Here is a 17,237-nt window from a genome sequence, read left to right as displayed (position 1 = left end):
ACCTTATGAGCCTATACACACCTTGGGAGAACTCCACAGTTTGCGTTCCCACCTGGCATATAAGGGTCATTCAACATTAACTGTATTCTATGAAACAGAGAAACAATTTTGCAATTTTTGTTTTGGAAATGAAACTTCAGTTCAAATATAATCTCGCACAAAACTCCAATTTATGAGATAAAGCAAAGCCAGCCCTAGCCGGGGCCACATCACTTTCTTCCCTCTAGAGGGGGGGATGTCCTTAGGAAACCTTAGAACAGTGACCTGAAGATCAAAGAAGAGATGAAAATTCTTGCAGTTCTAAATGCTGCTTTCTGAAAAACCAAATGTAATATTCTTCAAGCCCAAGAGAAGATGAGGGAGTGTACGTACCTTAGGCAGAGACAGAAAATGTTCATTCCGCTTGGTGCATCTCTGAGGGTGACTGATGGTGCTGAGCCTGTTGCCTGACAGATTCTGCACCCCACCCAGCACAAATGGCTGCTCCGAGGCTACCTCCTGAAGGATGCAGATCTCCAAGCACAGGGCTCAGGGACCTGAAACACTCCTGTCCCATCCTGCCTGCATCTGTCATCCCTTCTTAGACACAGCCTCTGACCATGGCCTGATTCACCCCAGCTCCAGGGAAGTCACAGGAAGAATTCTGTTTACCTAGACTCTAGGAGCACAGTGGAAACTGGATAAAGCAACATTTTTTAGGGATGTGAAGGGAACTAGTGTTCAAGTTGCTACCTTGGGGCACATACCCTCAGATTAAAAATAAAGTAGGTACACCTTAGAATATAGTCTCTCCTCAAGGAACTCATGGTGTCATTGGAAAGGCTTGTGGTATCCACAGGCTTGTCTTGAGGGCCAATGGTGTCACGCCCATTGAAGAATTATTTGGTGCAAGAATGAGCTTCTAACTATGCCTGAGATGACTGATCATTGTGAGCATGTGGTCATGATGTATAAGGCATGATCTAGCCTGTTCGTCTTAGTATTTAAAGTAAATTTCTGGAATTCAAGGAAAATTCTGTGTCATAATCTTAAAAATGAAATTCAGGGAGGAAGGATAATATTCTCTTGCTGTTAAGGGGGGACCAGGTTCCAGGAAGCAATGTCTCTGGAGGCGGAGTCCCTCTTCTGTGGAGTCCAGTTGCTGTCCTTTGCTCCCTGTTGTCCTGGGTGATGTGTCAGTGAGAGGGTGAGAGGGAGTGTGCTTGACTGGGTCTGAGCCACAAAGCTGAGTTCGTGAAGGAGATGCATCGTTCCTGACTTTTGGCTCTCACCCATTCCTTTCCTGGAGTTCACTGGTAACTACTGAAAATTAAATATACATGAAGAGACACAATCTCTGGCGAGTTCAGCTATAGCTAGGGGGAGTAGCTTCCAGATGCCTGGCATGGTACCCATAACTTCCTGTTTGGATGATAGATTATGTGAACACCCAGATCACATCCCTTATACAGCTAGAGCGCTGACCTGTTGCATGGATAGTTGAGTGACTTTTTTTAAATAATGAGTATTTACAATTTATATGAGGCAAAATAACGTCTGTTGCTTTGCATTCTAGCTCAAAACTGTGTCTGCTGTGCTTTCTCAATTCTTCAAGAACCCTCATGTTGGAACATACAGAACATGTTGGTCATTTTTTTTTTTTCTTTAAGAAACTCTTTAAGCAGGCACTCATTTGCAAAGAGCCTTCAGATAAGAGAGAACAGAGGCTCTGGAAAGGGCCACTTTCCAGAACTTTCTCTTGCATCGTCTTAGGCATCATGCAGAACTACTGTCTTCTTTGTGAGGTTGGCAGAGAAGCATTTCCACAGGTGTCCCCTGTGCTCACCTCAGGTATGGAAAGCAGTGCCCTCCCAGGACAGGGAGAGAGGAGGAAGGGAATGCATGACCCTGGTCATTCTGACCTGTCCCCAGCTCTCCTTTCTGGTTCCACATTGGTCTCCTCAGCACCATCACCCCTTCTCATCCTGTCTTTTCCCCTCTTTCTGCCTGCTTGTTCCAGACTTAGCCACCATGTTGGGCCAGGAGAGGATGGTCTCAGTGTGCTTCCACTGTCTTCCACAACAAAATCTTTGTTTCTTCTTTTGTTTTCTTTATGAATCAAGGTTCTAGAGAGGTTGGTTGGAGGGGAACACAAAGTTCCAGATTCATGAAGGCAAGGAGTGCTGGTGGGTGCAGGGCCGAAGTCCCCTGGGGATGGAAAGACTCCTCTTCATTCTCAGTGCCCTGCTTTCAAGAAGACTGAGAGGCAAAGCTGTGAAACTTCATCTTGCTTCTCAGAGAGCTGAGAGGGCTGGCAGCAGCTGTGGTCAGAAATCTGCCGGTTGATGCTAAGGGAAAGGAGGGAGAGCCGTAACGGTGAGGGTAGGGGTGGAGGGCGCACGGTAAAGCGTCTGGGGAAATTGCTGAATTCTTAATTTTAGCCCTTGGAACACCCCGTCGGGCTTCCTGGCTACTTTACGGCATCTTATTCCATGCCCAATCCCTGCCTTCCCTCCCTCTGCTGCTGCTGCTGCTGCTAAGTCGCTTCAGTCGTGTCGGACTATGTGCGACCCCATAGACGGCAGCCCACCAGGCTCCCCCATCCCTGGGATTCTCCAGGCAAGAACACTGGAGTGGGTTGCCATTTCCTTCTCCAATGCAGGAAAGTGAAAAGTGAAAGTGAAGTCGCTCAGTCGTGTCGGACTCCTAGCGACCCCATGGACTGCAGCCCACCAGGCTCCTCCGTCCATGGGATTTTCCAGGCAAGAGTACTGGAGTGGGTTGCCATTCCCTCCCTCTACCTCTCCCTAGAACAAAGGACACTTAGGGCTATTTTAACCGTGAAGTCCTACCTGCTCCTTCCAACCCCACCGTTTCTGGTCATCAAGTGGAAGCGGCTCTTGCGATAGCATCAGGCCAAAGTGTCTCAGGTTAAAGCTGACCCCAAACCATCATATAGCACAACTCAGGCCGAGATACGTGGGGAAGCCATTTAAACCGGAGAAAGCACTACTACAAGTCCTCAGCCCTCTCTGAATTTTCGGTGCTGCCACCTGCTTGCTCCAGAGGCCTGGGTGCTCCCCGGGCAGAGAGGCCCAGGCGCTCGTGTTCACAGCTGCTGCCGCAGTGATGCAGAAACCCAGGTCCTGCCAGGCGTGCTGGGAGCAATAGCTCACAAAACAGATTGTAAAGCCCTGGGCTGGGACTCGCTCTCCTGCGACTTGGCACTTACGTAGCTTTTTCCACTGGCAGGGACGGAGCAGGAGGCGAGGCTGCCCCCTCAGATGATCACCGCCCTCCCCAAACCAGGCTTGTGAGGCCCCAGTCCTGTGCCCCTCATTCTTCAATCCTGCCCAGGCCGCTGCGGGGGATGGGGTGGGGGCGGTGAACTGAGGGTGGGGGAAGGGGTTTGAGTAGAACTGTACTTGACACCAAGGCAGCAGGTTGGAGGCCATCCTTGGGACTCCGTCCAAGTGTGAAATGACTTAAATCTGGGGGTCCCTCCCAGGAGGCCCAGAAGCACGATGCTGGTGCCCAGCCAGCGGCCGTCCTGCACCGGGTGTGAATCTGTCCCCTTCCCCCACCCCGGGCCGCCTGGTCAATATCAGGCTGTCTGAGGCTGGAATTGCCTCGTGTCCCCTGGGCGTCTGACTTGCAGCGAGTGCACGTTTCCGGCCTGCGGGGGATGGGCCGCGAGCCAGCGCGCGCGGAGGTTGGTGGGGGTGGCTGCCCCGGCCCCCCGAAGCGGCAGCTGTGATGACTTCATGACTCTCAAATGGCCCTGGGGCCCGGGGAACAGGGCCGGGATTGTCTTTGCAGGCTGCAAGCGCACGTGTGAAAGAACTGCGTCAGACTGGACCCCCTGCCGCAGGAGTTTTTGAAAATTACTCTCATCTTTAGCAAAAACTCCCCGAATGCCCCTGCCATGCTCCTCCAATCCCTTGCAATACGCTGAGTCCGGTGAGGTCCTTCTCAGCCAGGAGCCACGAGGAGGGAATGATCAGCACCAAACCACCTTTAGGTGGGTTTTCAGGTTTTAGGGGAAGTAATGACAGTTGGCACCCACTCCAGTGTTGTTGCCTGGAGAATCCCAGGGATGGGGGAGCCTGGTGGGCTGCCGTCTATGGGGTCGCACAGAGTCGGACACGACTGCAGCGACTTAACAGCAGCAGCAGCAGCAATGATAGTTGGCGGGCTTCCTTAGTAGCTCAGCTGTATATGCCTGTGATGCAGCAGACCCCGGTTTGATTCTTCGGTCAGGAAGATCCCTTGGAAGGCATAGGCTACCGACTCCAGAATTCGTGGGCTTCCTTGGTGGCTCACACGGGAAAGAATCCGCCTGCAATGCAGGAGAACTGGGTTCGATCCCTGGGTTAGGAAGATCCCCTGGAGGATGGCATGGCAACCCACTCCATTATTCTTGCCTAGAGAATCCCCATGGACAAAGGAGCCTGGTGGGCTACAGTCCATGGGGTCACAAAGAGCTGGACACGACCAAGCAACTAAGCACAGCACAGCACGATGATAGTTTTCGTTTGAATCTGCCAGTGAACCTGTCTGTATTAGAGCAATCCTGACGAAGAGAACCAAGCAGCTCTGTTTTTCTTAATAACTTGTCTGCCCTGCCCACTGGAAGAGTCAGGGTGAGTGACATGACCACAAGACCCCCTGAACCCTAGTTCACCGATGTGGAGACAGTGAGAAAATTGATACTGATACCTCATGTGGTGTGATTGTCAAGCTACCTGTCAGTTCAGTGTGGTCACGGTGGTCCTGGCCATGAGTGGATGGAGGAGCTTGTGCCCACAGATCACCAGGTATGATTATGTTCATTGCAGAATTGTTTGTAATGGTGACAGACTGAATAAGTGTCTGTCAAAGAGAATGGAGAAACAAGATGTGGTGTATTTAGATGACAGCATTTTATACAACAGTTAAATCACCAGTCTGGGACAGAGCTCAAAAAGGAGAGAAAAAAAAAAAAAAAAACAACAACAAATTGCAGAATGATAACTACAGTATGAAACCATTTATGTAAACAGCTAGAGAGAAAGCAGGAAAACCCTCATGAGGCCAGAATGTGCTTTCTGTTCTGTGCTGAGCAGAGACCTGGAAGCCTGGGCCCCCCCAAAACCCTATATGTCTATGCGAGGGTGAGTGGGACTGAAATCTGGAAAGGTGGTCAAAGGTTCCTTTAAGTAAATATTCTAATGTTTAAGGGCAGAATGATTTCATTTATTTCTTATGTAATTAAAAATTAATTATAAAATAGGGGAAAATGAGGTGTTAGTGGTTGACAAACTTAATCCATCCAGATTTAGCAGACGTGGAGCTTTGCATTTTTGACCTATTTGTGGGTAATTAGTGGTCAGTTCTCCTTTTCTTTCTTTTTGCTGAGATGTAGCAAATTGATATAATTAAAAGGTGCTGTGGGTTGTGTTTTCATACATCATCAGGCGACTGCATCAAGGGACACTCAAGGACATCCTTTCTAAGCAGTTTGTCTGCAGACTGTGGCCTTGCTGAACCACAGAGTCATCATCCCGGCATGATAGGCACCGGTGCAGCACCAACCGCTCTAACTGGGCCAGAGAAGGGGAGGGGCAAGGTAGCCTGGTAACCTGCATATTGCATGTAGTCCCAACATTTCCCTCTGCACCTTTCACTTGGAAAATCTTGCAAGCAGATGTAAGTCAGCAGTGCCAGCACCATGTTGGATAGTCACTTTACTCAGGGGGTTAAGTGAATAATTTAGTTAAGAATAAACCCACATAAACCCACAGGTGGTGATTGCTCTAAATCACAGATTTTCGAATACAAGATACAGTTGTGTGTCTGTGTGTAAATTAATAGTATACAAATTTAAAGATAATGAAAGGAAAACATGCTTTTGTCAGAGAACAACCTTCAAAATTAGGAAAGAAATTATGAACTTATTAGGAAATGCTTACTGTGTATTATAATAGAATCAATCATATTAGTTGTGTTCAAAGATACTGTTTTCCTTAATTATAGTAGTTTTATTCACTTAGTAGAAAATTTAGCAGTTAAAGAAAAATATAAACAAAATTACAAGCAGACAAAAATTAAGCAGTGGATAATTGGATTTGGTCATGGATGTTTTCTTCTAGATTTTTCTGTTATTAATATGATAAAAATCTTCATCCTCTTGGTGATATTGTTTTGCAGACCATTTTTAGCTTGCTGTTACTAATAGTTGAAAGTCCATCACCAAGAGAAGTTGCCTTAATACACATTTCTGCCTTGGTGACCACTGACCTGATTTATCACTACAATTTTTCTTTTTCAAAATGTCATATAATGGCATGCATGCTCAGTTACTTAGTTCTGTCCGACTCTTTTTTGACCCCATAGATTGTAGCCCGCAAGGGTCCTCTGTCCATGGGATTTCCCAAGGCAAGAATACTGGAGTAGTTGGTTACCATTACCTCCTCCAGGGGATCTTCCCAACCCAGGGATTGAACCTGCATCTCCTGTAGCTCCTGCATTGGCAGGCAGATTCTTTACCACTGAGCCACCTGGGAATTAGCCTTTGTGCCCACCTTCTTTTACTTATCATAATAATTTTGAGTTCTTCCGTGTTGTTGCATATATCAGAAATTTCTTTCTTTTTTAATTTATTTTTTAGATTTAGTTTTTCTTAGATTTAGTTTTAATTGGATGATAAGTGCTTTACAATGTTGTGTTGGTTTCTGCCACACGTCAGTGTGAATCAGCCATAATTATACATATATCTCCTCCCTCTTGATTTATTTCTTTTTATTGCTGCATAAAATTTCACTGTATGTGTCTACCACAACTTGTTTATCCAAATATCATTTTGGGGATTTGCTGAGCTTTTGAAATCTGTCGGTTGAACTCGTTCATCCATTTTGGAATGTTCTTGGAGACTATTTTTTTCAAAATTGCTTCTGTCCAAATCTCAGTCTCCCCTCTCCTGCTGGTATGAAAGTTGCAGTGGCTGCTATGTTTGCTTTGGTTCCCACACCTTTAATGCTCTGTTCTGTTCTTTCCATTCCTTTTCACTCTGTGCTTCAATTTGAATCTTTTTCTATTGATTTTTAGCTATGCTACTTTTTTTAGATCCTTGAATACTCATGATGATATTGCCATAAAGCTTGTGCAAATAAAACCTGAAACTTTATGCCTATTTCCCTTTTTAAAAAATGGAGTATACTGACAAACAATATCACATCAGTTTCAGATGTATATCATACCGATTTGATATGTATCAATATATACAGTTTTAAGTGATCCCCACGGAAAGTCTAGCTACCTACCACCTGTCACCTTATAAAGTTTTTACAATGGTATTGACTGTATTCCCCATGGTCCATATACATCTTCATGACTCATTTATTAATGAGATTTGTACCTCTTAATACCCTTTACCTTTTTCACCCCCTACACTTTCTCTCATGATCATCAGTTTGTTCTCTGTCCTATTTGTGCATTTATTTTGTTTCTTTTTTATTTTCACTGGCTTGTTCCTTTTTATTGATAGAATCCCATTGTATGGGATATGCCACATTATGTTTATTCATTCTCCAATCAAAAGGCATTAGATTGCTTCCATTGTTGAAATTCTATAAACAATTTTTCTAGTAACATTCATGTATATACACGTTTTTTAAAAAATTGTACAATGTTGTATGGTTTCTCCCATACAACAATGCAAATCAGCCGTAATTATACATATATCCCCTCCCTCCCTAGCATCCCTTCCCTCCCCCCATCCCATCCCTACAGGTCATTCTTAGATTCCCCATATAATGAGATCATGCAGTAACTGTCTTTCTCTGTGTGACTTATTTTACTTAGCATAGTACCTTTATATATATATATATATATATATATAAAGGTATCATATGCCTTGCCTTCTGAGTGCTAACCTAAGTCATTATTTTGCTGGCATTTTACTTAACTGTGGAATTGTTTGTCTGTCTTCTGTAGATCATAAGCTTCACAGGGCAGGGGTTGTGTCTTCTTTTTGTTTATTATTGTTTCTCCTATAGTCTGTATTTCTGAAACATCTGTAGCCTGATTCCTGAAACATCATAGGATCTTGCTGCTGCTGCTGCTAAGTCGCTTCAGTCGTGTCTGACTCTGTGCGACCCCATAGACGGCAGCCCACCAGGTTCCCCCATCCCTGGGATTCTCCAGGCAAGAGCACTGGAGTGGGTTGCCATTTCCTTCTCCAATGCAGGAAAGTAAAAAGTGAAAGTGAAGTTGCTCAGTCGTGTCCGACCCTCAGCAACCCCATGGACTGCAGCCCTCCAGGCTCCTCCGTCCATGGGATTTTCCAGGCAAGAGTACTGGAGTGGGGTGCCGTTGCCTTTTCCGTCATAGGATCTTAATATTTTTGAAATCAATATGGAATTTGTACCTTCCTGGTTACTTGAAGTCCTGTCTCCTGAGATCGTGGAGGTCGCCTCGCCATAGCTTGGAGTACATCATCCATGCCTGGACACCAGGCCTCCCACCCTCAGTGATGGTCTCTATGGCAGCATTTACTATGGACTGCTGTAGTTGACTTCAGAGGTGGAGGAGCTCTTACCCAAGGGCATGTCAGAGAATCTGTGATAGCATGGATGGATGGAAAACCAAGCTGAAAGCAGAAAAACAGTTTGAACATAACTGTTGTAGACAGCTTTTGGACTCATGGGAAACTGCTGGCTCTCTTGGCTGAATTCTTGGGTATAGACTCTAATTTTGTGGGTTGACCTAACAATTCTCATTTATGGGAACATAACAGAGCCCACTTTCTGTTCTCCTAATTTGCAAAGGATCTTTTGCCATTTGTATCTCCCATTAAGTTGCCACTATGCCTTACTTTCACTACTGGGAGTGCTCTGGGAGAAGGAGATTTATTTGGCCTTCCTTCCTTTCTTTCTTTCTCTTTGCCTCTTTTTCTTTCCCCTCTCTTTGTATATCTTCTTTCCTGGCAAAGACAAAAATACATAACTCCAAACAGTGAAATTAGTATTTCAGTCTGGGGAGCTTCACAAATACATTCCAGAGGGCATCAGTTTGAACTGGCCCAGAAAGTTGAAGTAGGATTTTCTTTCTTTTTCTTTCTTTCCTTTTCTCTCCTTCTTCTTTTCTTTCTGCCTGTGCTGGATCCTCGTTGCTGTGCATGGGCTTTCTCTAGTTGCTGCGAGTACGGGCCACTCTGCATTGCAGCGTGCAGGCTTCTTATTGTGGTGGCTTCTTTTGTTGTGGAGCACAGGTTCCAGGGCTCGTGGGCTTCAGTATTTATGGCACGTGGGCCCAGGAGTTGCAGCTCAGGGGCTCCAGAGCTTGGGCTCAGTAGTTGTGGTACATGGACTTAGTAGACCCAAGGAATGTGAAATCTTCCAGGACCGGGGGTCAAACCTGTGTCCCCTGCATTTGCAGGCAGACTCCTAACCACTGGACCACTAGGAAGGTCCCTAAAGCAGAATTTTCTACGTAATATATCTAACTGCACAGAAAAGTAGGAAACTTTCCATTTTTTTCATAGCCATATACATGGACATTTATGAATCTGCAGATATTAAATAATAAGGATAAGGAGAAAAAGAGATGAATAAGCATAGCTGACATTTACTTACCACATGCATTATCCCATTTAATATTCCTACAAATCTGAACAGGAAGGTGTTGCTATTATCCATTTACAGAGAAGGGAACCAGGTCCTCAATGGGAAACGTCTCTGTAACTCTGAGAGGAACATCTTGGAAGGTACAAGTGACGCTTCTTTGATTTATATTAACCCTTATTTTTATGGAAATGGCATGTTAGCAAATTTAACTTGCCAAGGCATCTCTCTGACCATTTCCTCGATTTTGAAAACCTCCCATGATCCCCTATTTTCTAACCAAAGCCAGAAACTTCCCAGGCACATGCTGTTCTAGTGCACACTGAGAATCCAACTTATTTTCCCATGGAATGCATCTTCTTCTGGATCATCTTTCAGTTTTTCAGTGACCTTGGATGGTGCTGTGCTGTGCTCAGTCGCTCAGTCGTGTCTGACTCTTTGTGACATTATGGACTACAGGCTGCCAGGCTCCTCTGTCCATGGAATTTTCAGGCAAGAATACTGGAGTGGATTGCCATTTCCTCTTCTAGGAGATCTTCCCGACTTAGGGATTGAACCTGCATCTCCTGCATTGGTAGGTGGATTCTTTACCACTGAACCACCATATGCTCACCTATAAAATAGAATTTAAGTACCTAAGTCTTGTTCCTCGGACCTTAGTTTATGCATTCCTGGCTCTTTGAAAGTTTGATAGAAACAGGCAGGAAACGGAAATGAAAGAAGCCAGAAGCAGTGAAGTGACAGGTGATAACTGACCTTCCACAGAGAAGGGAGGGCAGGAGCACGACCCACTGAAAAGTGCGCATGTGGCCAGAGAAGAGAGCAGCTTCCAGCTCCAGCTGAATGTTGTGAAATGTAGGCTCCCCATGATGGAGGTTGTGCTATCCCAGGAGAATTTTGAAGCTTGGATTTTCATTTCAATTATTCTTATTTTTAAAGAATGGCAACTAATGCATATTTAAAACTCTGTGTGGGTGAACACTGTGTGAGCCAAGCAAAACACACTCACAAACTGAATTTGGCCCATGGAACAGCTGGTTTGTGACTTTTACTCTGTATAAGATCTCTGCTCCCTTTTTCTGCAATAAAATGACACAAAATTATTGACTATAAACTTCTTATTTTAGGGAGTAGTATACCAGTTCTTTTTATTCATTTTTAGGATCTCATATAAATAAATACTACATACATACCCACACATTTGCATGTATACATATATGCAAATATAAACTGCAGTCATGCTCACATTTGGCCATTTCTAGATTCATCCCTGTGTGATCAGCCTTCTGACTGCTTTTCTTTTCCACCTTCTCTAAAGAACCACATGCAGTGAGATAGTGATCAGCACTCTTCAATCCCAGGCTACCCACACCAGTGGTGATTGATTTAAACTACTTTTTATGGAGTCTGCTTGCATGTGGTATACCTGGTAGTGGTTTCTAGGTATCCGTGTGTTTGCTCCTAGTATGTTTAAAAATATCTGCAGAGGAAGATGAAAATTCTATCATAGGGTGAGCTCATTTGCAGCCACATGGGTAAGAAACTGACAAGGCTGGAAAACTGGGTAGAGGAAAAAATGTTGGTATCCTCTGTAATGACATCTATAACCTTAATCTTGTTATAAATAGAGCTCTGATTGAATCTGGTAAAGCGCTCATTCTGTAGGTGTGAGAATTGCTATTGGAGTGTACACTTTTTGGGAAATGGACAGCTGAGAGTCTGATGTGGCTCTTACCACAGCTGAGTTCGTGTTGAATCCCTCTCGCCCACCCACTCCCACTTCACACCTCTGTGTGAAGCCCCCTCTGCGTGTCTCGCCCTTCCTACCTGTGGAGGGTTACTCACTCCCGTTTCTGTAGTGCACACCTGGTGTGATGGCAGCACGCTGTGGAAATGCCACAGGAGCATAGTCTGCTTGTCCATCCCACTCTTGGGCATGCAACCATGTGAGATCTAGGAGTCGTGTTATCTGTGAATCCCAGTTCCTTGCAATAGTGCTCAGGAGACATTGATAAACTGGAGTGAAGCATATGTGAACACATCCTGGAAATTGAGATATTGGGTAGAATAACAACTAGAATCATCTATCCATGGGATGGGCAAGCTTTGACACCTGAGCTCTGCATCACTGAGAGTATTCAGATAGAAATTGGATGACTGTTCTAGAAAGTATTTCTGTATGGAGTTAGGAGGGCTGACTGACAGCCTCACCCAGTTCCCTTTTAACTGTGAGATTTAACAAGGCTTTCCATTTTCCCAGCTATTTGTTCTAGTTCCTGGGATGGTGGAGTTAGTGGAGCAGATACTGTGGGTGCTTTGCTCTGATTCTGCTCCCCACCGCCAGCTTTACCATTTTTACACACAGGCAGGACTGCCACCTGCCAGTACCTGCATTTCACTCTCTAGGGAGTTTGTCTGGCCTCTGGGGCCCACGCGACCTGCAGACACTCAGGTTAAATACCCCAGCTCCCTTGCCTTTCAGATGGGATACTGCTACCCTGGCTATCCGCCAGGGATGTCAAGTTCCAGTGTCCACATTGGAAATGAAACTGATGACACATGCTTTACTGCCTTTCTTCCTTCCTGTCTCCTTTCCTGGTGATTCCCAGGGTCACCTCCCAAGTACATGCCTTGCACTTGAATTCTTGCCGTGGTGTCTGCTTCTGAGTAAAACCAAAATGATAGTTGGAATCTCAGCACGTTCCTTCTATGGGCTAATTCAAGAGACACCCACATTTTTTTCCCAAAGTGGAATTCAGTGCAACAAGAAGCAGCTCCCAGGCAAATGCCTCAGAAGTCACAGGGACTTGGGCTGTGGCTAGAAACGCAGAGGCTGGACTACAACTGCGTTGTTTCAGATGCTAATTTACAGCTCCCACACCTCAAAGCTGAGGCAAAGTCTAGCACCGAAGCAAACAGTGTGATTGAAACTCCCCATGGTGCCTGACAAGGTTGGCCAGCAGTTCTGTGCGGGTCACCTTTGCTGATGGCTCTCATGATGTGACGTGGTATGATTTCCAAATTGCTCATGGCTGAACAACAGCAACAGGGTTCAGGAGTCTCCAGGGATAATTGTGTGGGAACTAGGTAGGAAGACATGTGAGAGGTAAACTAAAATCCTCATGGATCGTCTTGAACTCGGAGGCAATTAATATGCTGTGGCAGATTTTATGGTTACGAAACACCCACATAACAGCAGGGGGTGAGGGTTTTACAGGACCCCTCATAATGACCACGCTATTAAACATCCTCAAGCAGGAACTGGATCCCCTCAAAACCGCAACCCCCCCTTCCCCACTGCCCCACTTGACATTTCTCCAGGGAAAAAGTGTAACTACAGGCAAGTACATGATGCCATCCTCAAAGCAAATCCATCCCGGAGGCTGGCAAGTCTCATAAGTAATACTGACCCCGCATACCCCCAGCCTGAGGATGGCCGCATGAGCAGCTGAGCCAGGGAACACAGCAATGAGGAAAGCCGGTCCACAGGCAGCAGTGAGCCGCAAAGCTTGACCAGCGTGAAAGTTCTAGCTTGGCCTGTTTCCTGCTGACAAAATCTGTGATCAGAACGGAGAAGAATATGTGAGTGGTGGAATGAGAGGGGTTCCTTTCAATCCCCTCAGCTAAAGAGGGTCTGCTGCTCTTCTGAAAGCAGAACTCCAAGAGATTCCGATGAAAGCCTCGAAGCCACAAGCTGAGCATGGGGTCATTGGCCCAGTGCCTGCTTCAACTTGACCAGAGGACTTTCCAAGTCAAACCACGCTTTTACATACATTGGAAGAGGGGTCTCTGTCTACCTGGTTATGGGAGTTGAGACAATTGTGGAATAAAAATCAGTAGGCAAAAATAGTTTCAGTGTTTCCATGTCTATATGTGCAACCTGGGAAAGAGTCCATTTGTTAAGGGAGGAAAAAAAAAAAACTTTAATTTTATTGCTGCTGCTGCTGTGTCATCTCAGTTGTGTCTGACTCTTTGTGACCCTATGGACTGCAGCCAGCCAGGTTCCTCTGTCTGTGGGAATTCTCCAGGCAAGAATACTGGAATAGGTTGCCATACCCTCCTTCAGAGGATCTTCCCGACCCAGGGATCAAACCCGGGTCTGCATTGGCAGGCAGCTTCTTTACCACAGGCACTACCAGAGTACCACTGAGCCAGGTCAAGATTAACTCAGTGTCTGGGCTGAGTCTTTGGCTGACACCTCTTATTTCATGGTATATAAGCATCCAGATGGCAAATAGGCATAAACCTAATTGTTAACCTTGTTAACAATTGTTAAAGTAATTCTGTACCTTTCCCATCAGATTTAGGGACCCATCTGCTCTCCACTCTCCCCAAAATCCTGTGTGCCAGGTCTTTCCAATTCCAAGCCCGTCTAAATAAATCTCATGCTTGAGAAGGATTTGCAGGTATTATGACCTTTTTCAAGGTCACTAGAAGAATCTAAAACTCCTACCACATGGCCCCCAGAAGACATCTGGATAGACGTTAAGTCAGTGCTTTGATGATCACATCAACCAGCCAGTGTCTTTTCTCCTCAGATCCAAGCCCATTCACCTCAGACAGTTCAATTCAAAACTTCAGGGCTGTGTACATAGCAGGACCCTCTCTTACCATCAGGTTTCAGAAGCATGCTCATTAACTTTGAACTCGGCTAACCCACTGAGTGGGCTTCCCTCGTAGCTCAGCTGGTGAAGAATCTGTCTGCAATGCAGGAGACCCTGGTTCGATTCCTGGGTTGGGAGGATCCCCTGGAGAAGAGATAGGCTACCCACTCCAGTATTCTCAAACTTCCCTGGTGGTTCAGATGGTAAAGAATTCTCCTGCAATGAGAGAGACCTGCATTTGATCCCTGGGTTGGGAAGATTCCCCTGGAGCAGGGCATGGCAACTCACTCCAGTATTCTTGCCTGGAGAATCCCCATGGGCAGAGGAGCCTGGCGGGCTACAATCCATGGGGTTGCAAAGAGTCAGACATGACTGAGTGACTAAGCACAGCATCTGCTGAGCATTAACTCAAGGTCACATTCATAACCTTCTCATCCCCTCATCCCCACTGCAATGCAGCACTTAATAATCACTTGTTTCAGGAAAAAAAAAAAAACTCTGTGAGGGCCACAGTCAGTTGTCCCAGTTCCATCATCTATCCAGGAACAGATTTAGAAAAAGTCAAGCTGGAAACCCTGCTCTGAGCCCCTAGTTCTTTCCATTACACATGTCTGAGCAATAATTAAATGGGAATGACAGCAGAGAGGAAAAAATCTAATGTACCAATAACTTCATTTTCCTGGCTGCTGTTAAAAAGCAAACGAGTATAATTTGAGCAATAAATCATTTTTTTAATATATGAACATATGAATTTTTTCCTTCTCGCCTACAACAGACTCCTATCTCTTTCTCGATGAGGCTGCGCTCCTTTCTCTGCTAGACTTATTTTCTCCTAATGCATTTAAAGTCTCACAGCCATGTGTGCTGAAGTGGAGGAAAAGATAGGCAGTATTGCTTCTCAGATGTCCCCAGAAACCCAATATCTTGTATTCACTGCTCACTGCACTGAAATGGAACTTCTAGCTGCAACAGAGCACCCACCTTGAAACTCATCAGACTCAGACATCTGCAACCTTTCACATTCAAAGTGTCTAATTTTTCTTGCTTTCCATTAGATACTTTTATTTTTTTCTGTAAGCATTAGGAGGGTTTGAATAAGATGGTCCTAGCTGACAAGGTCAGGGATGAAGGAATATTCGATGCTGATTTAAAGCAAATGATAACACAGTGAGGAAATATGAACTATTAAAAAAAAAGTTTATAGTATTATCCACTTAGGAGATATAGGAAATTTAGATTTCTGTTCTCAGTATGATGATTTTGTTATAGGATTTGAAACTCAGAGCTTTAACTCAGCTTACGATCACTGAAATTTCAAAGTGGATGACCCTTTATCTGAGCCACACTAGATGTTTTATGGCAAAGCTGTTCAAAACAGAATGCATGTGAGCTGAAAGGGAAAGTGAGAAAAAGTGTTAGTCACTCTGTCATGTTCGACTCTTTGCAACTCCATGGACTGTAGCCCGCCAGGTGCCACGCTTTATTAAATGGAATTCTCCAGGAAAGAATCCTGGAATGGATAGCCATTCCCTTCTCCAGGGGATTTTTCCCAACCCAGGGATCAAACCCAGGTTTCCTGCATTTCAGGAAGATTCTATACCATCTGAGCCACCAGGGAGATCTTAAAGCAGGGTGTCGTCAAATCCTGGACAGTGAGCTACAGGGAAAGAAGATATGCTTAAGAAAGACTTTGGAAGGGTATGTTTCCTCAGCTCCTTCTACTCTGCGGGGAGACGTTATAGAAGTAATTCTCACACAACATTAAATTCTTATTTGGAATATCCCACAAACTCCCAACATTTGCCTATATGGTTCATTGATTTGTGCATAAAGCCATGTCACATTTTGAAATCCCTCAAGAAGCATTTCTCAGGCTGCAAATCCAGGACGTGCTAAGTAGTAAGTAATTTTCATCATACAAATGGATGGGTTCTGTTATCTGAACAAATAGACTATACATTCTAGAGATTTATATTTTTGCTAAATGTCTTAACCAATAATGTTATTTCTTGCATTAGTATTATTTTAAAATAAAAGCAAGTTTGACACGAATGAATTCTGTAACCAGTTCAGGAAATGCCTGAATAGGAGAACTCACTGCTTCCCCAGAAAGAGGCAAACACCTACCTCACCCGGACCCTGGGTACTGCCTCTGGGTTGAATCTGGACCAACCCTGATTGACAGGCTGTCCCTGTGGCTTCTTATGACTTCTTCACTCTTTCTGGGTTATAATCCATCTGCAAACCTGATTATATAGATTCTTACACAAAGGTAAGAGGTATCAAATGAAAGTTTTATAACTTTAGAATTTTGATGCCTTTTTCCTTTTAAGATTTTTGTTCAAATACTGCAGAAGCTACCTGCAAAAGCCAGGAGAGGATAGCAAGTTAGGGCAGCATTCTCTTACTGTCATCTGGTTTTTGTCCCAGGAACCATGTCGGCTTCCATTTGGTGTCACTCTGCTCAGCTTACACTGTCTAGGCCAAAGCCCAGGCCAAGCGTTCCCCTCACAAGGTTCCTGCTGTATTTCCTCCACCTAATGCAGTTAGTCAATAAGTGCCCAGTCATAGCGAATCTCTTATTACTCCCACTTACTCCTTTTCATGTGGGCTTTTACATCCACAGACATTTCATGAAAGATAAATCATAGAGAACAGCACAGTGACACAGCTATCAGCCAAAATGCTCAGCAGCCTTTCTCATTCTGTGGCTGACCTGGATTCTTAGGTGACTCAGCATTAGTGTGGCCTAGGGCGCCTGGGGACTGACCAAAGAGGTAAATGTATGCCTTCAAAACCAACTACAAATGTGGTTTATTTATACCCCAGATATTTAAAAGTCCCCAGAGTTCCAAAAAAATCACACTTTTAATTAAGGACATTTCCTTTTATGAGTTTCTGAAGGTAATGGTATCGTGCACAGAGATTTAATAGTTTGGGGGATTTTGTTTAAGTGCTGATCGTTCACTTACACAGTTGAAGCCTATTTCATGGATAAATGTCTTCAGTTTTCAGATAGTTTTCATCATGACTGCCTTTCTTCTAAAGCAAC

Source organism: Bos indicus x Bos taurus, chromosome 8 (assembly GCF_003369695.1).
Source record: "Bos indicus x Bos taurus breed Angus x Brahman F1 hybrid chromosome 8, Bos_hybrid_MaternalHap_v2.0, whole genome shotgun sequence".
Taxonomy (NCBI): Eukaryota; Metazoa; Chordata; class Mammalia; order Artiodactyla; family Bovidae; genus Bos; species Bos indicus x Bos taurus.
Note: the sequence above shows the minus strand (reverse complement) of the source record.